Genomic DNA, 18,744 nt, shown 5'->3' with positions numbered 1-18,744 from the left:
ACCAAAACAGACTGACAATCTCCACACAATAGTAACATAGCAGACAAGGACAGTGTGGAGATCGTGACACCCCTACAGCTTTAGATTACAATATAAAGTATTACAGGTTTAGCGCAAGATAAGTAATATAATGTGTTAAGAAAATAAAAAATCATTTGAGTAATTCCACTTTTATTTTACACAAATATTATAAAATAACATAAATTAAATTAGATTTTAGCACCAGCCCAGTCACTGGTACCTCTCACTGTCCCTCATAGTGATTATAGAGTATAGAATGGCGCACATGTCATGTTTATAAGTATAGGTAGTTTTTAATGTCTGTCTTAACATTTTTGAAAATGCATTTAGAGAAATGGTCATTGTAAGGTATAAAGAATGTGCAAGATTTATAAAGGATTTGCCCTATTCTTGGTACACATATTTTACCTTGAATATAAGTGTTGAATGGTGCAATTAAAGTGACCGGTCACCTAGTAACTTATGACTTTTTAAACTATAAGAGATAATGTGTAACTTGAACCTTCTTATTGATTTCTAGTTATAAATGTCATCTTATGCACAGAAAGTCTATAATAAATGTCATAAAAATTACAGCAATAATCTATAAAAAACAGGCTATTAGGTTCTAAAGAAGGTTCTATGCAATTCTATGCTCTATATTCTAAAACAATATTAGTGTTTGCAGGTATCTTTTGTGGCTACAAATCTGCACCCTTTAAATAGCAATATTAACTACTTCCGGATCACTCACAGACTATAAATGTCCGAGTTCTACTAAATGTCCGAGTTCTACTTTGCAATGATGTTCTAAAATGTCATTGCATAATAGAGCAGCTGCAAAACATCGTACAGCCAGACACAGCCAGACTCCCCATACCAAAGATAGAGAGGGTTTATTACCAAGGTCGTACACAGAAATCATGGGGCTCTTTAGCAGAAGTTCTAAGTAATTTTTCTCGTACTGAAGCCCTAGATTCCCCTTTCATTGCACCCATATGGTAGGATTCCAACAAAAGTGCCCCCAAACACAGTATGATACCCCCACAGTGAAGTTCTCAGTATCCTCCGCATGCACAATATGATGACCCTACTGTACCCCCCTCTCAACTCCCTGGGAAAGTTTGGTGACTCCAAAACACAGTATAATCCCCCACCTGTGACTCCACACAGCCCTCCATACAGAAACACAAAAAAACACAGTATAACAAATATATAAAAATACTCTGTTGTAAAAAAGTAACAGTAAACAGCAAGTGCTAGTAAAAAGGTGATAACAAAACAGTGTATTTGGTTTGATACGCTTTTTGCAAAAAATGTATACTAAGCCGCTCTATCAAACGTCAAGATATACCCATATCAGAGCAGTCCCTAACCGATGTATTTAGAAACCAGACCATGTGTATAGTACTTATATGAGCAGGATTCAGAAAGGTAATGTCCGATGTGGACACGCTGTGGAAGAGTACTTATATGTGCATGGCCCACAAGGGAGGGATGGCGACCTCCCTAATCTTGCAAAAACAAGAAACCAATTGAATATAAACACATGGGTCATGCACACAGTGAACAAGCCTGTTGGACAGTGTTCACACCACCAAAAGATTGAAACACAGAAAAACACAGTATAACAAATGTCTAAAAATATAAAAATACTCTGTTGTAAAAAAGTAACAGTAAACAGTTAGTGCTAGTAAAAAGATGATAACAAAACAGGATATTTGGTTGATACGTTTTTTGCAAAAATGTATACTAAGCCGCTCTACCAAACGTCGAGGTATACCCATATCAGAGCTCTCCCTAAGGCTGTATGCACACTTTCAGGTTTTTTTTCTGCGTTTTTTTTGCATTTTCCCCCTGAAAAAACGGTTAAAAACGCATGCGTTAAGCATCCTATTATTAGAATGCATTCTGCAATTTTTGTGCCCATGATGTGTTTTTTTCCACAAAAAAACGCATCGCAGAAAAAAACGCAGCATGTTCATCAATTTTGCAGAAAATTTGTGCATTTGCCACTATGCTCATTGTATTAGGATGCTCCGTAAAAAAATGCAAAAAATCTGCAAAAAAAAAACGCACAAAAAATGCGAAAAAAAATGCGCATTTCCTGAGACGGAGTCCGGTTTTTCTCAGGAAAAATCTGCTTACGTGGGCACATAGCCTTACCAATGTATTTAAAAACCTGACCATGTGTATAGTACCTATATGATAAGGATTCAGAAAGGTAATGTTTGATGTGGACACACTGTGGAAGAGGGCTTATATGTGCATGGCCCAGAAGGGAGGGGTGGAGACCTCCATGCAGTATAAGGGGGCCTACATACAGTATAATGGCCCCACACCTCTCCACACTGTATAATGGCCCCCACTAGCCCCCCACACGGTATGGTGGACTTCACACAAACCTTCACACTGTATAATTGCTTGCACACAGTATAATGTCCCCTACATAGCCCTCCAAAAAGTATAAAGGCTTCCATTTAGCCCTCCAAATATTATAATGGCTCCCGCACAGCCCTCCAAATAGCATACTGGCCCCACATAGCCCACCAAATATTATAATGGCCCCCACATAGCATTCCAAATATTATAATAGTCCCAACACAGCCTTCTATATATTATAATGGTCCCTACATAGCCCTCCATATAGTATAATGAGCCCCACATAGTCCTCCATATAGTATAATGGGCCCCTACTGCCATTATTCCGCCTATAGGTGTGTCTGGAAGCACTAAGTGAAATTTCAGCCTTCCGATATAGGACAGAGGTGTGCTGAGCTTTCAGTAGGGATTCAATGCCCATAGGATCTGTTAAAATCCTAAAGGCATTGATTCTATATTCCCCAGTTCGCTGTTACATGCAGTCTACCATATGCATGCTGTCTGAAGAAGGTCCTTTCGACCAAAACATCACTGTTTTTGGGTTGCTTTGCTCATAAATCTGATATTATTATTTTTCTGCAACTTGATGAGTGCCGGATTCTTTCTTTAGTGAGTATAGAGATTGGTATCTTATCCTGGCACCGTATTTTTAAACAGAGTGACGTACATCATATCTATAAATCCATGCTTAATGACATTGAAGAATTTGCATCCAATTGTGAAGTTTGCGCATTCACTAAATACTGTCATAACCTTCAGGCTGGGGAATTGGCTCCATTGCCAATTCCAGAAAGACCGTGAACTTATGTGTCCATGGATTTCATCACTGATTTGTCTTTGTCTGGTGGGAATACTGTTATCTGGATGGTAGTTGACCGATTCAGTAAACAGACTCATTTAATTCTGGTATCTGGGTTACTGAATGCTGAAACACTTTCTAGGTTATTAATCAAGTGGTAAGATTGCATGGAATCCTACTGATAGGGGGGTGGAATTTGTCTCCAAATGCTGGAGAGCATTTTGTAGGAAACTGGGAATTGAGTTGTCATTTTCCTCTGCTTACAACCGTGAAACCAACAGACAGGACAAATCAATCCTTGGAACAAATTTTATGGTGTTTCACTGCGGCTCAGCAGGAGGATTGGTCCTCATTTTAACAGTCGGGACAATCAGTCCACTGGAACTTTACCATTTTTTTTGCAATTATGGTTTACATCCCCATTTTGGTGAATTTTCTAGGATGAAGTCTGGGTTTCCTGGAGCAGAGGCTACCATACAGAAACTTGGGGATGTCTGGTCGGAGGTTCAGAAAAATATTGGGGTGGCTCAGCTTTGCCAAAAAAACAGAAAGCCGATCGGAAACGTTCAGCATGTCCCATCTTCAAAGTCGGCGATAAGGTTTTGGTTATCTTCCAAAAATATTAAGCTGAAAGTACCAAAAGGGAAGTTGGGTCCTAAATTTATTGGGCCGTATGATATTCTGGAGGTAGTTAATCCAGTGGCCATTAGATTAAAACTTCCTATGACTCTTCACATCCCAAATGTGTTCCATAGATCCTTGTTGAAAGAATTTGTTGTGTTGGTGTTGTTTGCCTTGTCTCCACTGCATCCTGTTTCTGTTGATTGTGGTTTGGAGTTCAAGGTGCAGAGAAGTGTGGATTCTCGGAGAGTACGACATTCTCTCCAATATCTCATTCATTGGAGGGGATACGGACCTGAAGAGAGATCCTCATTCCCGGCTCGTTCAGTGCAGGATGATTGTCTGGTCAAGGGCTTCCATTATAGATTTCCTGGGAAACCTGGAGATCCGGTGGCCCCATAGAAGAGAGGGTACTTTAGCGATTCCACCTATTGATGTGTCTGGAAGCAGCGAGTGATAGTTCAGCCATCCAGTCTAGGACAGGGGTGTGCTGAGCTGTCAGTCTGTTGAGTGACAGTTCAGTCATCCAATCAAAGCAAGGAGGTGCCGAGGCTTCCTCCATGTATCTGCTGTTTGAGTGATTACCTGGCTATTTAACTGGCTTTCTGCCTCCAATTAGTGCCAGTTGTAGCTTAGCTCAAATGGTGTGCACTTGCTCTGTTCTCTGTTCCTGTATTTGACCTATGTTGCCCGACCTTGGACCTTGCCTTTGACCATCCTTTTGCCTTGCTGTTTTGTCTAGATCCACTACGTTCCTGTAATTCTGACCTCAAACTGTGACATGACTATTCTTCTGCCTTACCCCTTTGTTTATGACAAACCATTTGATATCTGACCCTGAACCTCTTCACTAGCAAGTCTCGCAGCTTGTCCGTGAGTAGCGATTAGCGTCACATAATAATAATATAATAATAATAAATTTTATTTTTATAGCGCCGACATATTCCGCAGCACTTTACATTTCAGAGGGGATTTGTACAGACAATAGACATTACAGCATAACAATAATCACATACAGTAGATTATAACAAATACCAAGAGGAATGAGGGCCCTGCTCGCAAGCTTACAGTCTATGAGGAAAGAGGTAGACACGAAAGGTGGGTGGTAACAGTTGCCCTGATTGTATGGACCAGCCATAATGTTAAGTGTGTAACAGTACAGACACAGAGGGCTAATGGATGCATAAAGCATGTGGGAACATGATGCTGGGAACCTGGTTATGGTAAAACTTTTGGCTCTGCCACACAGGGATAGGTTAGGTTAATGTGTTGAGGCGATAGGCCAGTCTGAATAAATGCGTTTTCAGGACACACTTAAAATTGTGGGGATTGGGGACTAATCGTATTGACCTGGGAAGTGCATTCCAAAGAATTGGCGCGGCACGTGTAAAGTCTTGGAGACGGGAGTGGGAGGTTCTGACTATTGAGGATACTAACCTCAGGTCATCAGCAGAACGGAGGGCGCGGGTAGGGTGGTATACTGAAACAAGGGAGGAGATGTAGGGTGGTGCTGAGCCATTGAGGGCTTTGTGGGTGAGGGTAATAAGTTTATACTGAATTCTGGAGTGGATGGGTAGCCAGTGTAATGACTGGCACAAGGTAGAGGCATCGGTGTAACGATTGGTGAGGAATATGATCCTGGCTGCAGCATTCAAGACAGATTGGAGAGGGGAGAGTTTGGTAAGAGGGAGACCGATTAGAAGAGAGTTACAATAGTCGAGACGAGAATGAATAAGAGAAACAGTAAGAGTTTTTGCAGAGTCAAAAGTAAGAAAAGGTCGAATTCTAGAAATCTTTTTGAGGTGCAGATGACAAGAGCGAGCCAGTGATCGAATGTGGGGGGCAAAGGAAAGCTCGGAATCAAGTATGACCCCAAGACAGCGGGCATGTTGCTGGGGAGTAATAGTGGAACCACACACGGAAATGGCAATGTCGGGTGTAGGTACATTAGTAGCGGGAGGAAACACAAGGAGTTCAGTCTTTGACAGGTTCAGTTTCAGATATAGTGAGGACATGATATTAGACACAGCGTTTAGACAATCGCCAGTGTTTTCTAGAAAGGCTGTCGTGATGTCAGGAGAAGAAGCGTATAATTGGGTGTCATCAGCATAGAGATGGTACTGGAAACCAAATCTACTGATTGTTTGACCAATAGGGGCAGTGTACAAGGAGAAGAGGAGGGGGCCTAGAACCGATCCTTGAGGAACCCCAACAGTAAGGGGAAGGTGAGAGGAGGAGGAACCGGCAAAAGAAACAGTAAAGGAGCGGTCGGAGAGATAGGAGGAGAACCAGGAGAGAACGGTGTCCTTGAGGCCAATGGAACGGAGCATAGTGAGGAGGAGCTGATGATCCAGTGTCGAATGCTGCAGAGAGATCCAAGAGAATTAGCATGGAGTAATGACCATTTGATTTAGCTGTTAGCAGATCATTAGAGACTTTAGTGAGGGCAGTTTCAGTGGAGTGTAAAGAGCGGAAACTGGATTGGAGAGGGTCGAGAACAGAGTTTTCTGAGAGATAGCGGATAAGACGGGAGTGGACCAGGTGTTCCAGGAGTTTAGAGATGAAGGGAAGATTAGAGACAGGTCTATAGTTAGCGGCACAGTTTTGGTCGAGGGATGGTTTTTTAAGTAGTGGATGTATGATGGCATGCTTAAATGAGGAGGGAAAAATACCAGAAGAGAGAGAGGTTAAATATTTTAGTTAGGTGAGGGGTGACAGCAGGGGAAAGGGACTGGAGGAGATGTGACGGAAATGGGTCACTGGTGCAAGTAGTTGGGCGAGAAGATGCAAGGAGCCTGCTTACTTCTTCTTCTGTAACTGGTTCAAAATCAGAGAGTGAGTTAGATGCAGTGGGGGAGGGAGGACAGTGCATGGTATGAGGGGATTTGGAGATAATTTCCTGTCGGATCTGGTCAATTTTTTCTTTGAAGTAATTGGCCAGATCGTCAGCTCGGAGCTCCGTGGTTGGGGCCTGTACTCTTGGATTGAGTAGAGAATGAAAAGTGTCAAAGAGACGTTTCGGGTTATTGGACAGTGAGATGATGAGGGTGTTGAAATAGGTTTGTTTGGAGAGGTGAAGGGCAGTGTTGTATGTTCTAAGCATAAACTTAAAATGGATGAAATCTTCGTGTAGATTGGATTTTCTCCACAGACGTTCGGCGCACCTGGAGCACCGCTGCAGGAAACGTGTTTGCACCGTGTGCCAGGGTTGTCGCCGTCTGCGTTGTGGTGTTCTATTTATAGGGGGTGCAAATTCATCCAGGGCACTTTGAAGTGTTTCACATCCATATTACTTTCCATATAGAAACCCAAAAAAGAAGACCAATGTTCATATGCCAACTTCCGAAAAACAATACGAAAATCCAAAAAAGGGAAAGTACCAGACAAAATAAAATTAATAAAATTTTATTGAATACAATTTAAAAATATTCATAATCGCAGAATTATTCAGGACATAGCAGAGTGTGCTCCATGCAGCCAAAAGAAGGAGACATAAAAAAACCAAGTGGACAATACACAAGCACAGAAAAACACTATGGTAATTAGAAATATAAATATAACCCTAACCTATGTATTCAAAGCTATAGTAAATCCATGTGGATATAAATGCAGTGGGCTAGGGTCTATGTGTGACAAATCATGTCCATGAAATTACAGTACATCATATAAAAGTGCATAGTGCTAAATGTGTAAATATACTAAATTCATGAATTATTCCCAGGATTTCATACAAAACTGCATAGTGCTATAAGAATAAATGCTTATAAACTCATAAGTCCAGGGAATGTCCTAGTTACAATAAATCCAATTTTTCCAAACAGCAACGCTGTAAAGTGCATGATGTGGGGACAACTAATCGTAAACTAGCCAAAGGGCTTGGAAAACAAAGTCCTGTGTGTATACCTGTGAATTGGTGGCATAGAGATGGAAAACCCTGACGCGCGTTTCGCTGAGTCGCTTCTTCCAAGGGGACGTCTGCAAAATGGGTACAATTCAAAATGCTCATAAGAAAGTACTTAAAGGGGTTGTCCAGGAATTTTACAAAATAAAAATTCCAGTAGATGTTGCAAGACAATGGTTACTCTCCTGGTAGTCAATTGATCAACAAATAAGAAGATGATGAAGACGTACCATAAACATGCTTTACCTTTACAGCACTAGCGCAGGTAGAGTGTCACTTTATGGCTACAATGTTTTTATTAATCCACATTGCTGCCAGTTTTAGAGCAGGTGCCTCTCTGTTGTTCACTCTAAATGTATAAATCCTGTGAAAATCTAAAATCAATGCTTGCAATCTATAATACATGACTGGGTCAGTCACCAGTGTGACTCTGTAGATGAACAATAAAGGAAATAGTTTTGCATCATTGATTAATGACTAAAGATTTATGTGTAGATGTTAATAATAGTTAACCTGATGTATCTCATTTCATAGACATTATCTGGTGAGGTAATGGAAAAAAATGCAATGCTGTGCATATAAATGTATAGATAAGGAGGGTGCAATATTTGGCCTCTGTTTCCTGTACGTGAACTGCGGATGTATTCTTTAGATGGATTGAGCGATCTAATTACTAACTCATCCTATCAAGAACTGGAGAACTCTGTTAAAAATGACAATACAAAAATCTTTATTACATATAATGACAATTTAAAAAAACCAAACAAGGGTTGCAAGTTAGTACATGATAAGACAGTTTTACATGCATATTTGATTTGAAGACATAGCATATGACCTACAAAGGAAACTTGTCTTCTATGTAACATAATAAAATAATATTGTTTATTGTATGAATTTATACAATATCTGTACTAGAGTCATGTACTAAATGGCAACCCTTATGTTTTTGTTTTTTTTAAATTGTCATTATATGTAATAAAGATTTTTGTATTGTCATTTTATTGTCTTGGTAGGATGACCCTGTTGTCTAGTAGTTTAGTTCCCCATCTTATGGTGTGTAGTGCTTTAATTTGTCAACTTTAGGTATTTAGTAGTTTATTTCACCAAGCCCTGTTGTCTAATAGTTTAGTTCTCTTTCTTATGCTGTGTAGTTCTCCATCCCCAAGTGCCCTGCAAGCCTTGTGGAGCAGCCCCTTCTCCGACTGCCCCCACAGCCACCAGAGTCACCCAGTGCCCAATCAGCGAGATGTAATGCCCCTGTCCATGATTGTTCATCCAGGTGTCAGTGTTGAATTGCATCCTGGCAGACATAGAATCTTTCAGAGAACGGGTGATGTTGTGTGTGGCATGCTGGTGTAGCGCAGGCACATCTTTCTTAGAGATGTAATGGTGACTGGGCAACTGGTACTGGGGGGACTGCGTCGGCCATCAGCTTTAGGAAAATGTCTGTATTCACAAGGCGGAAAAGCTGCATTTCTGTGGCCAACAGATTGGATTGGTCATGCACTAATCACAGAGATCTTTGGAATGAAGCGCTCTCAGCTGGCCCCTATCGTCCAGACAATGACACGATTAGGCGACAAGCAACCAAGGAATGTAAGGCATATCCACCTCTGGATTACAGCGCATGGAATGTGTATATACCGACGTACGATCACTGCTAACTCCACGATAGCACCACAATCTTCACTGCCACCACCAATCCTGTTTTTAAAGAAATAAATAAATACAGACCCATTGGACGCCATTCTTCTTTGGAGGTTCACACCATCAGGGTCTTCCATCCTCTCAGAGTAGCGGTCATATACCGTCCCCCAAGCTCACCCACATCCTTGACCACTTTTCTGCCTTGCTGCCACACTGTCACGATTCATTTTTGGATTTGTGGCAGCTCTGGTTCCGCTATAATTTTAATGTAGTTTTTTTCCTTTCAGGCCAGCAAGGGTAAATGTCAGTTTCCTTGCTGGCTGCTGCTTTGTTGCTAGTCAGCTGATGTGGGTGGTGACCACTGCCACCTTAAAAAGCCACCTGACGCATCAGCTGACTGTGGGTAGAGAGTTTTTCTCTGAAGACCAGCAGATGAGTTGTGATCTCTCTGGTGCCAGTGTGTATCAGCTGCTTGAGGTCCTGGTTCCGTATCCTCTGCTATGTGCGTTTGTTGTGCGGTTCGCAGAACCGACCCTTGTGGGTCGTGACACACACTTCATGTCCTCGGAATTGCTAACCCTTATCCTGGGAGACTTCAACAGCCCCACCTCCCCAACTGCATCCCAGCTTCTATCACTAGCCATTCTTGTGGCCTCCCACAACTTTCAACCTCTGGGACACACAAAGACATTAACACCTCTGATCTGGTCTTTGATTTTCTCAGTTTTATCTCCAACCTAGATAACTCACCTTTTACCCTTTCTCCCCTATGAAATTAGGAGTATAACCACAACTTACACATTTTTAGCTGCTCCCTAAAAACACGTCTGTTTAGTCCTTTTTATATATAGCTTATGCTCTACTTCTCTGAACATAATTCACCATCAAACTCAACCGTACCCAAAATCCTCATGAAGCCTTTATTTACCCCCATTTCCTCAAGATGGTTGGACCATCATTGTAAATAATTACCTGTACTTTGTGTCACCCCCGCCCCAATGTAGATTGTGAGCACTGAAGTGCAGGGTTGTCATTATTTTTGCTTTAATTGTTTGATTATCGTAAACGTTGCAACTTTTGACTGTTTTATATGAACTGCTGACTTGTAAAGCTCTGCGGAATATGTATGCGCTATGTAAATAAAGGCTGTTATTATTAATTGAAGATGGCAAAGTTCAAGAGCAGGGTCATCATTATTTTGCTTTAATTGTTTGATTATTGTAAATGTAACTTTTGACTGTTTTATATGAACTGCTGACTTGTAAAGTTCTGCGGGATATGTTTGCGCTATATAAATAAAGGTTATTATTAGTAGATTAAAGAAGGTGAAGTTCAAGCTCTTAGCTTTAGCATGTGTAGGAGGAAACAATCTTTTACGTGAGCAAAACTGCACATACAAGGGCAAGGCTGCTGTGCTGACAGAGGGTGAGTAGGGTGAAGAAGACAAACTGCTGGATTTTGACAGAGGTGCAGGCGGAGATGTTACGATGGATTAATAAAGATGGGGTGTGCTTGGCATCTGAGATCAGTAAAAAACAGCAGATGTGTTCACTTCTGTATCAGCTGACGGGCTGTCACTCTCTCTGACTGTAGCGAGTAAACAAGTGGAGGTTCTGTGGTCAGAAACCTGTGTAACAACACTTGCCATGGTGAGGGAGGAAAAAGAATCAGAAGATGCAGTTGATGCGGTGGACGGTGTTTGATGAGGCCCGCTAGTCTATTTTAGTACAATGAGATTCCCAGATTAATGCATGTTGATCACACATGTGCCAGTTCTTACACGTAGTAGTCAAATTATTGCATTTTCTTAACGCTCTTCTGTCATTTTTAACAAAGTTGGCAGATAGCGTAATTTGTATAATTTTTGGCAGTCTGAAAAAAAGCCCATGCTAAGCAACTGCAGACCTACAAACACTGCTGGTGACTGACAGAGTTGGGACTGAGGATGCATTGCTTGTTGTGGTTGTGCAAGGGGGACGACGGGACCGCGGATATCTGCGTGCTGGGTCCGGAACTAGAAAGGCTGCATCCCCTGTTCCCGGGGGAAGCTTTAGTGAGGCTGACCTTCCCCTGTCGCCTGGGGGAAGCTCTAGCGAGGCGGACCTTCCTACTGACTGAGGGGGGCGGGGAGATAAAGGAGAAAAGTGCACACAGCAGAGCAGTTTGGCATGAACAAAGGGCAGTGCGCAGTCAGGTGAGTGGCGCTCTCCACTTCCCCTCCCCACAGAGTACCCGCACTGGGACCGGCCCAACCGTCCAGAGAGGGACTGCTGCCAGGAAAGGGGCCCAGCGTTCTGCAGCAGTCCAGAGAATGACCGCTGCCTGGAAAGGAGCCCAGTGCTCAGCAGCAGCCAGGCAGAGAAGTTCTCCGTCCTGGGAGCATCAGCAGCGTGTAGGCCAGTGTCCGCTGTCTCCCACAGCCAGCAGCGGGGACCAGAGAGGGAGAGGACTGTGCAGTGTGTGCCCGGTGACTTACAGAGAGAGGTGCAGTTTGCCGGTGACTACCAGAAAGCAAGGCTCTGAACATTCCGTGTCAGTGAGTACAGCACACATGCCCCATAAGAGTGACTGGGGACAGGACAGACACTTGCACCCTGACTGTGCCAGTAAATATTTGCCGAGTCACGTTGGGCTCGTACAGGACTATGGCCCGTACCCCTGTCAGACACTGCAGCAGGGACTAGTGAGTGCTTCGGTTCCAGAGCATCCATACAGTGTAGGCTCGCGCCCAAGCACCGCCACCGCTGACAGAGACTGTGGGGAGAGTTGTGCAGAGGCCACTTTGGGCTCAGACAGTGCCATGGCCCGCGCTCCTCTGGCCACATCAGTGCATGGACTAGGGCTCAGAGAAAGGTACCTGAGACCGACCGCTGCAGCCAGAAGAAGGGGCATTGACACTCACAGGACACCTTTGTAAGAAACACCGCGCCAGCCATTGTCGGCGCTATACATTTCATAGAACCACAGACTCTCATCAGAACTGCTGTTATCTGAACCATTGTTCTTCAACTCACAATATCCTTTGCCATTTGAACGGTTTAATCCCCTGTTTAACCCTTTACCTCCCTGCGTGGTGTATTCCCCTGTTATTAAACTTGTTAACCCTTGCTCTGCCTCCTGTCCGTCACTGCATCCCACAACCTGCTCACATTTGCATAACTGTGTCTGCGGGAAGCCACAAAGTAACCTCCTCATCTTCTTCCTCCTCTGCTGAGCTAGTCAGCTGCATGACTCAGGGTTTACTCCAAGTGGGATCTACTACCTCATTGTCATCCTTTCTGTTCTCCCACTCCTCTCCCTGAGAATCACCTCCCTCCTCTTCCTGCCCTGACAGCATAGAACAGTCTGCATGCACCTCAAGTATCTGAGTCTCATCAAGATCACCTCCACCTCCCCAGGTTTAACATCTGTTGATGTGGGTTTGGATTTTGATTGGACCCTACTTCGTTCGGCCCTGGATCAAACTGAAAAAAATATGGGCATCGGTGGTGATGATTTCCTCCTCTTGACTCTGTGAATCTTTGGAGTACACATCCGATGCCCATGGCATAGAATGTGTTAACAGATCTGCAGATCTAGCCATCTGTGGTTCCCTGGGCGGTTGGAGATTTGTGACATGGGTGAAATCAAGCATAATTGGGGTGCCACCTCTGAGGACTGTAGTGTGTGTGATGTTAAGGTGGAGGAAGAGGAGCAGAGGCCACTTGATGCAGCACTTGCCATCTACTGCAGCACATGTTCTTTCTGGCCCTCATCTACAAAGTTAACCGCTGTGCGACTGCCAAAGAAAGAGAGTAGAGTAGTCCGTCCAGTAACAGAAGTTGTAAAATTGCTGCGCAATTGCTCACTGCAGCAAAACAAACCTACTTTTCATCTTTTCACTCTCATATCATACCTGTCTCACAACCCTAAACAGCTATTCAGTACTTTCAATTCTCTCCTTCGTACACCAACTCCCCCTCCCTCTCCTCTCATCTCAGCTACTTTGCCCAATTCTTCAAGCAGAAGATTGACAATGTAATGCAAAGCTTTTACTTAAAGTCCCACAGCCCCTCCTCATAAGTACTCAACTCTCCTCATCTAAAACCAACTTCACCATCAAGGAAGATTAACTTTCACTTTCGTCTTTAGGCTGGAATCACACTAGCGAATTGAAAATCGGTCTGATTTGTTCCTGCAAAGTCAGATGAGTGTAATGCGAGTGTCACGAGTTTTTTTATGTGAGTGCAATCTGATTTTTCACACCTAGTATCCGGTTTACATCCGAATGCAGTGTGATTGCTATCCGACTACAATGTGCTTTTACCATGAGCTTTTACATATTTACAAATTTTTCCACGGCGCTCGCATTGATATCAGAAAGGTGAAATGAGTTCATTGGCTGTGAACTCGCAGGACCTGTCTGATGACACCGTGAGCAGGAGAACTTTATCATGCTTGCGGTGCCCTAAGATTGGTAATAGGAGCTCACAGAGAGACACTGAGCACACGATGCTCAGTGTCTGCTGGATGACAGGCTGTATGACTGCATCATGCAACAATGCAGCCTGCCATCTAGATGTAGCAAAGCTAGACCCGTCATGGGACAAATGGATTAGCAGCATCTCTGCAGAAAGGTGAGGAATATTGTTGTTTGCTTTTTTTAACGGTTTTACAGATGATGAGGATATCAGGGGAATGGGCGAGGTTGTAAGTATGGTATAATTAAGATTATTAAAGAAGTCTGTTTCATTCTTTCAATTAAAGGACTTTTTCTGTGTGTGTGTTTTTATACGATATGACTGGGGTTAGTAATGGGGGCGTCTTATTGATGCCTCTCCATTACTAACCTCAGGGCTTGATATCACCTGACAATACAAAGGTGACATCAACCCTCAACTATCACCCCACTTGCCACTGCTACAGGGCAAGTGGGAAGGGTCAGTCTAAGTGCCAGAACTGGCACATCTTAGAGATGCACCTTTTCTGGGGCAGCTGAGAGCTGATATTTTTAGCCAGGGGGATCAGGATCTAAGGCCCCATCCTAGTCTTTTAATATCAGCCTGCAGCTATCTGCATAGCCTTTGCTGGTTATTAATTATAGGGGGACTCTGTGTCAAATTTTTTTAGGGTCCCCCATTTTAATAGCTAGTAAAGTCTAAGTATACAGCTGTGAGCTGATATTAATAGCCTGGGAAGCTCCATGGGTATTACCCCCTTCCCAGGCTATAAACATCGGCCCCCAGCTCTCGGCTTTCTTTCTGCTGGTTAATAAAATTACGAGGGAGCCTACAACATTTTTTTCAGAAAAATAATCTTTTATTAATTAGATACATGTACAGTAAGCTGCACACACACAGTACTAATTGTATATATCACTGACATCTATATATCTACCTATTCTATTTGTATTTACTGTATGTAATCCATCTCTTCTATCCTGTCGGCTCCTGCAGTGATTTTGCAGTACGCGGCAGGTGAATTGCCGGCTTTTCTTCTATCTATGCAATATTCTGTGTATATATATATATATGTGTGTGTGTGTCACTTACATCTATATATGTCATATGTAAGGAGGTGGTGGCGACCCCCACGTTCCTCCTATCCCCTAGTAGCTAACAGGATTGTGTGCATTGTTTACTAATGTCATTATACTTGTGTACTGTAATTGATGCATTTGTCATGTACTGTAATGTGGTGTCTTTAATATGTGTTCTGCATAGATCTAGGGTTAGGATAGGATCTTAGATAGTACAGGACCATAGAGGGATTATAATAGAGAGGGGCATTTTAGAGATATAGACTAGAATAGACAGGAGAGTTAGCTAGATACAGGCAGCATAGGGGTTAAGCAAATGGGAGGGGTCAAAGAGCAGACCAGCACAGAGCAGGGAGGTACAGGACAGGCACTTCCTGATTAGAGACAAAAAGCCAGGGCAGCCTTGCCCAGGGCATGGTGCATGCAGTATTGAGTCCAGATGGATTGCTGGCCGTGGGGATAAAGCTGTGATGGCAGAAATGGGCAGAAAAGCTGAGAATAGTGCAGTCGGGCACCAGCTCAACAGGACCATCCCAAAAAAGGATCCGGGATCTTAGACAGGGACAGGAACAACCGAGATGGCGTTCCCAGAACCTTTCCCAATTGGAACACGGCGAGGGGCTGACAGGGAGCTGGTGACATGGAAGGCACTTATGGGACACAGACTGTCCAAAGAGACTGCCCGGATAGCAGGGAGAAGTAAGGCATAGACAGAACAGAGTTTGACTAGAGGTACGGCAGTGAACGCCAGGATTAAAGAGAGAGAGAGAGAGAATTCAGAAAGAATAGAGTCTGCTCGGAAGACAGGGAAAGTGCAGAATACGTGGCTCTGTGTGAATTGTGCTGCCCGTGTAAAGAATATACTGCTGTCTAGTAAAGTTAAGCTGTTGGAAAAATACCTCATCTCTGAAGTGATTTGTGGATCCCATGGATGCGGAGCTGACATGACAGCAGCTGAGGGGAATCTGACAGACTAAGTGTGCTGTGGCACATGTTGCACGTGCTGCAGAAAGGACTTTGCATTTCATCTGTGGGGCGTCAGGGTGTGGGAACACTACAGCTCGTTGCTATGACTACCACTCTGGCTGCCTTACATATGTATTCTATGTGTATAAATCTATTCTATTCTAACCTGTCGCTGTGATTTTACTGTATGCAGCACATGAATTGCCAGCTTTTCAAATGCGATCGGTGTGTAAAAATCAGACAGCACTCGCATGGTCCAAGTGCTGTGCTATTTTTTTTATTGCACACATTGACTTGTAATGCGGGATGCAATCCGATTTCCGATTACAATCTCAGCATGCTGCAATTTTTTTCCAGTCCGATTGTGATCCGATCCAAGCTCGAAAAAAAACGCAAATTAATACACAATGATAGAATAACATTGGTCCGAAAGCAATCCGATATTTTATCAGATTGCAATCGTCCGATTTCATTGAAAATATGAATGAGGCCTTAGGCTTGGAACACACTGCATCTGATCTTACTGTCAGGCGCATATGCCCAGGAGGTACGCATCTGACAGTGGTCACAGTCAGGATTGATGTCTAGGGATCTGTCTGCCCTAAGGACCCACTATAAAAATATATACTGCATGGTGTAAGTTACAGTAATTTAAGTGGACCTCTGTATTAGAAAGTGCAATCTGCTGTGTTTTCCTAGACAATAGAAGAAATGCCATATAGAGGCAGAAAGAATACACTTTTGTCCTCAGCTTCATTAATGGGGGCCTATGAAAGGGTACTGTATATGTCAGAAAAAGTTTATATTGTAGGCTAAGTGCAGCAATCAGCAAAAGACAGTTCAACACTGGCTATAGAAGGCTAAAGGTGCAAAATGATTCACGCTTAGCGACAAAGTCTCATTTTTCAAATCTGACTTGTCATTTTAGGCAGTAATAACGTGGGAATACATCAAAATATCCCATTAATTCTGAGTGTTTTTTCGTGACACAATGTGCTTTATGTTATCGGTAAAGTGCGATACCTTTTGCATTTTTATGAAAAAATCAGAAATTCGATGAAAATGTTAAAAAATTAGCAACTTTCAAACTTTTAATTTTTATACTTTTAAACCAGATAGACATGCCACATAAATAGTTAATAAATAATGTTTAACACTTGTCTTTATGTCAGCAACGTTTCTCAAATATCCTTTTATTTTGTTAGGAAGTTAAAAATGGTATTAGCAAATTTTCAATTTTTCAAAGAAATTTACAAATCTTGCTTTTTTTAGGGACCAATTTAGTTTCAAAGCAAAGACTTGAAAGGGGCCTATTTATTAAAGAACCTGTAAAGGTGATACCATTTTAAAAACCTCACCTCCCAAAGTATCTAAAGATTTTGTCAAGGAATTTGTTAACCCTTTAGGTGCTTTAAAGGAATTAGTACATAATGTAAGATAGCGCTCACTGTTTGTGTTCGGGGACTCTCACTTGGCTGCGGTATTGAGGCACACAGGAACACTTTCTCACTTAAACAGTCCAATACAGTTTATTTTATACAGCATAAACCGTACCGTAGGTCATGTTGCACATCACAGACCTAACTCATAGTCCATAACTTTATCACATGAGGCTTTATCAGGCATTCACTAGTCATGCCTGACTTTCTACAGTCACCGGGTGACTGCACAGTTCAGTAACGGCCCATTGCCAGCGCACACAGTTATTTTCCCATGTCCGGGGTTGCCTCTCAGGAGCTCCTGCTCCACAGACTGACCTCCTGTCAGTCCTGGTTCCTGGGGAAGCTGCCAAACTGGGATCACCGTCCTTGTGTCCAGTGCACTACCGACAGTTCAGATCCTCAGAGGGAGGGTAGCTCCTCCCAAACGCAATGCCTTCAGACTCCGCAAAGACATGTGGCCTGTCTGGGTGCTGTTCAGGACACATTCGTCCAACACCCAAGCCACCAGGTCCGGGGCCTCACCGGGTGCCTTCCCGGGATCAGATCCTACTCCCAGGATCTCCCAACAGACCGGCCTCCAGATCCAAAGTCTACCACGTGCTCCAGGGATCGGATCCTACTCCCAGGACTTCCCAACACAGACCTTACAGGACCTTGCACCCAGAACCATTCAGGTACACACACTCTGCCCATGTGACCCACCCTGTTCACATTCTATGGTCCATAACCACACCCACAGGTGAGGTATGGATCACATGGTCATGACCTCACTGCGGGTCCTTTTACACACACAGCCACACACAGGCTTTACTTTGGGCGTTCAGAACACGCCCCTGGGTGGGTTTGTAGGTGACTGGACCCACCCATCTCCCCAAGTCACCTGGAAGCCTCCCAATGTAAAACAAAATACCACCAGCAGTAGATCTGCTGATTAACACACATTTAGGCTTCCATCACAGGGCACCCACCCCTGTGATACATATCGGCCATTTACAACCCTGCCGCTCACCATTTCCCATCACAATAAAGTAAACGCCTGCATGCATGTCCTGGGAAGACCATACAGCGCCCCCTAGCTGTCACAGGGGTCACTGCATCTCCAATAATAAAATAAAAAAGTACATTTTCTCCACTATACTAACAATTGTTGCTTTACTTGTACATTTTTAATTTTCACACGGGTAATAGGAGAAAATGTACCCCACAATTTGTTACGCAATTTCTCCTAAATGCGGCAATATGCCACATAGTCGGATACTACTGTTTGATCACACAACTGGGCGTGGAAGGAAAGGAGCACTATTTAAGTTTTGGTGCAAATTTGGCTGGAATAGATTGCGAACTCCATGAGATCGCAAAACAATACAAGCCCCCACAAATTATCCTATTTTGAAACTGCGCTTATAAAGCAATTCATTTAGGGGTGTAGTGAGTATTTTGAACCCACAGGAGCTTCACAGAATTTTAT

At 43.2% G+C, this 18,744-nt stretch overlaps 1 long non-coding RNA gene across 1 annotated transcript in view; it reads left to right on the top strand.

Moving 5' to 3' along the window:
- The window catches only part of LOC141085957 (uncharacterized), a 102,121-nt gene that overhangs the window by 43,697 nt on the left and 39,680 nt on the right, over positions 1–18,744 (top strand). The window lies entirely within an intron of this gene.

This window comes from Dendrobates tinctorius, unplaced genomic scaffold (genome assembly GCF_039654945.1).
Source record: "Dendrobates tinctorius isolate UK_male_01 unplaced genomic scaffold, ASM3965494v1 ptg000029l, whole genome shotgun sequence".
Lineage (NCBI taxonomy): Eukaryota > Metazoa > Chordata > Amphibia > Anura > Dendrobatidae > Dendrobates > Dendrobates tinctorius.
Note: the sequence above shows the minus strand (reverse complement) of the source record. Positions and strands in the feature narration are given on the sequence as shown.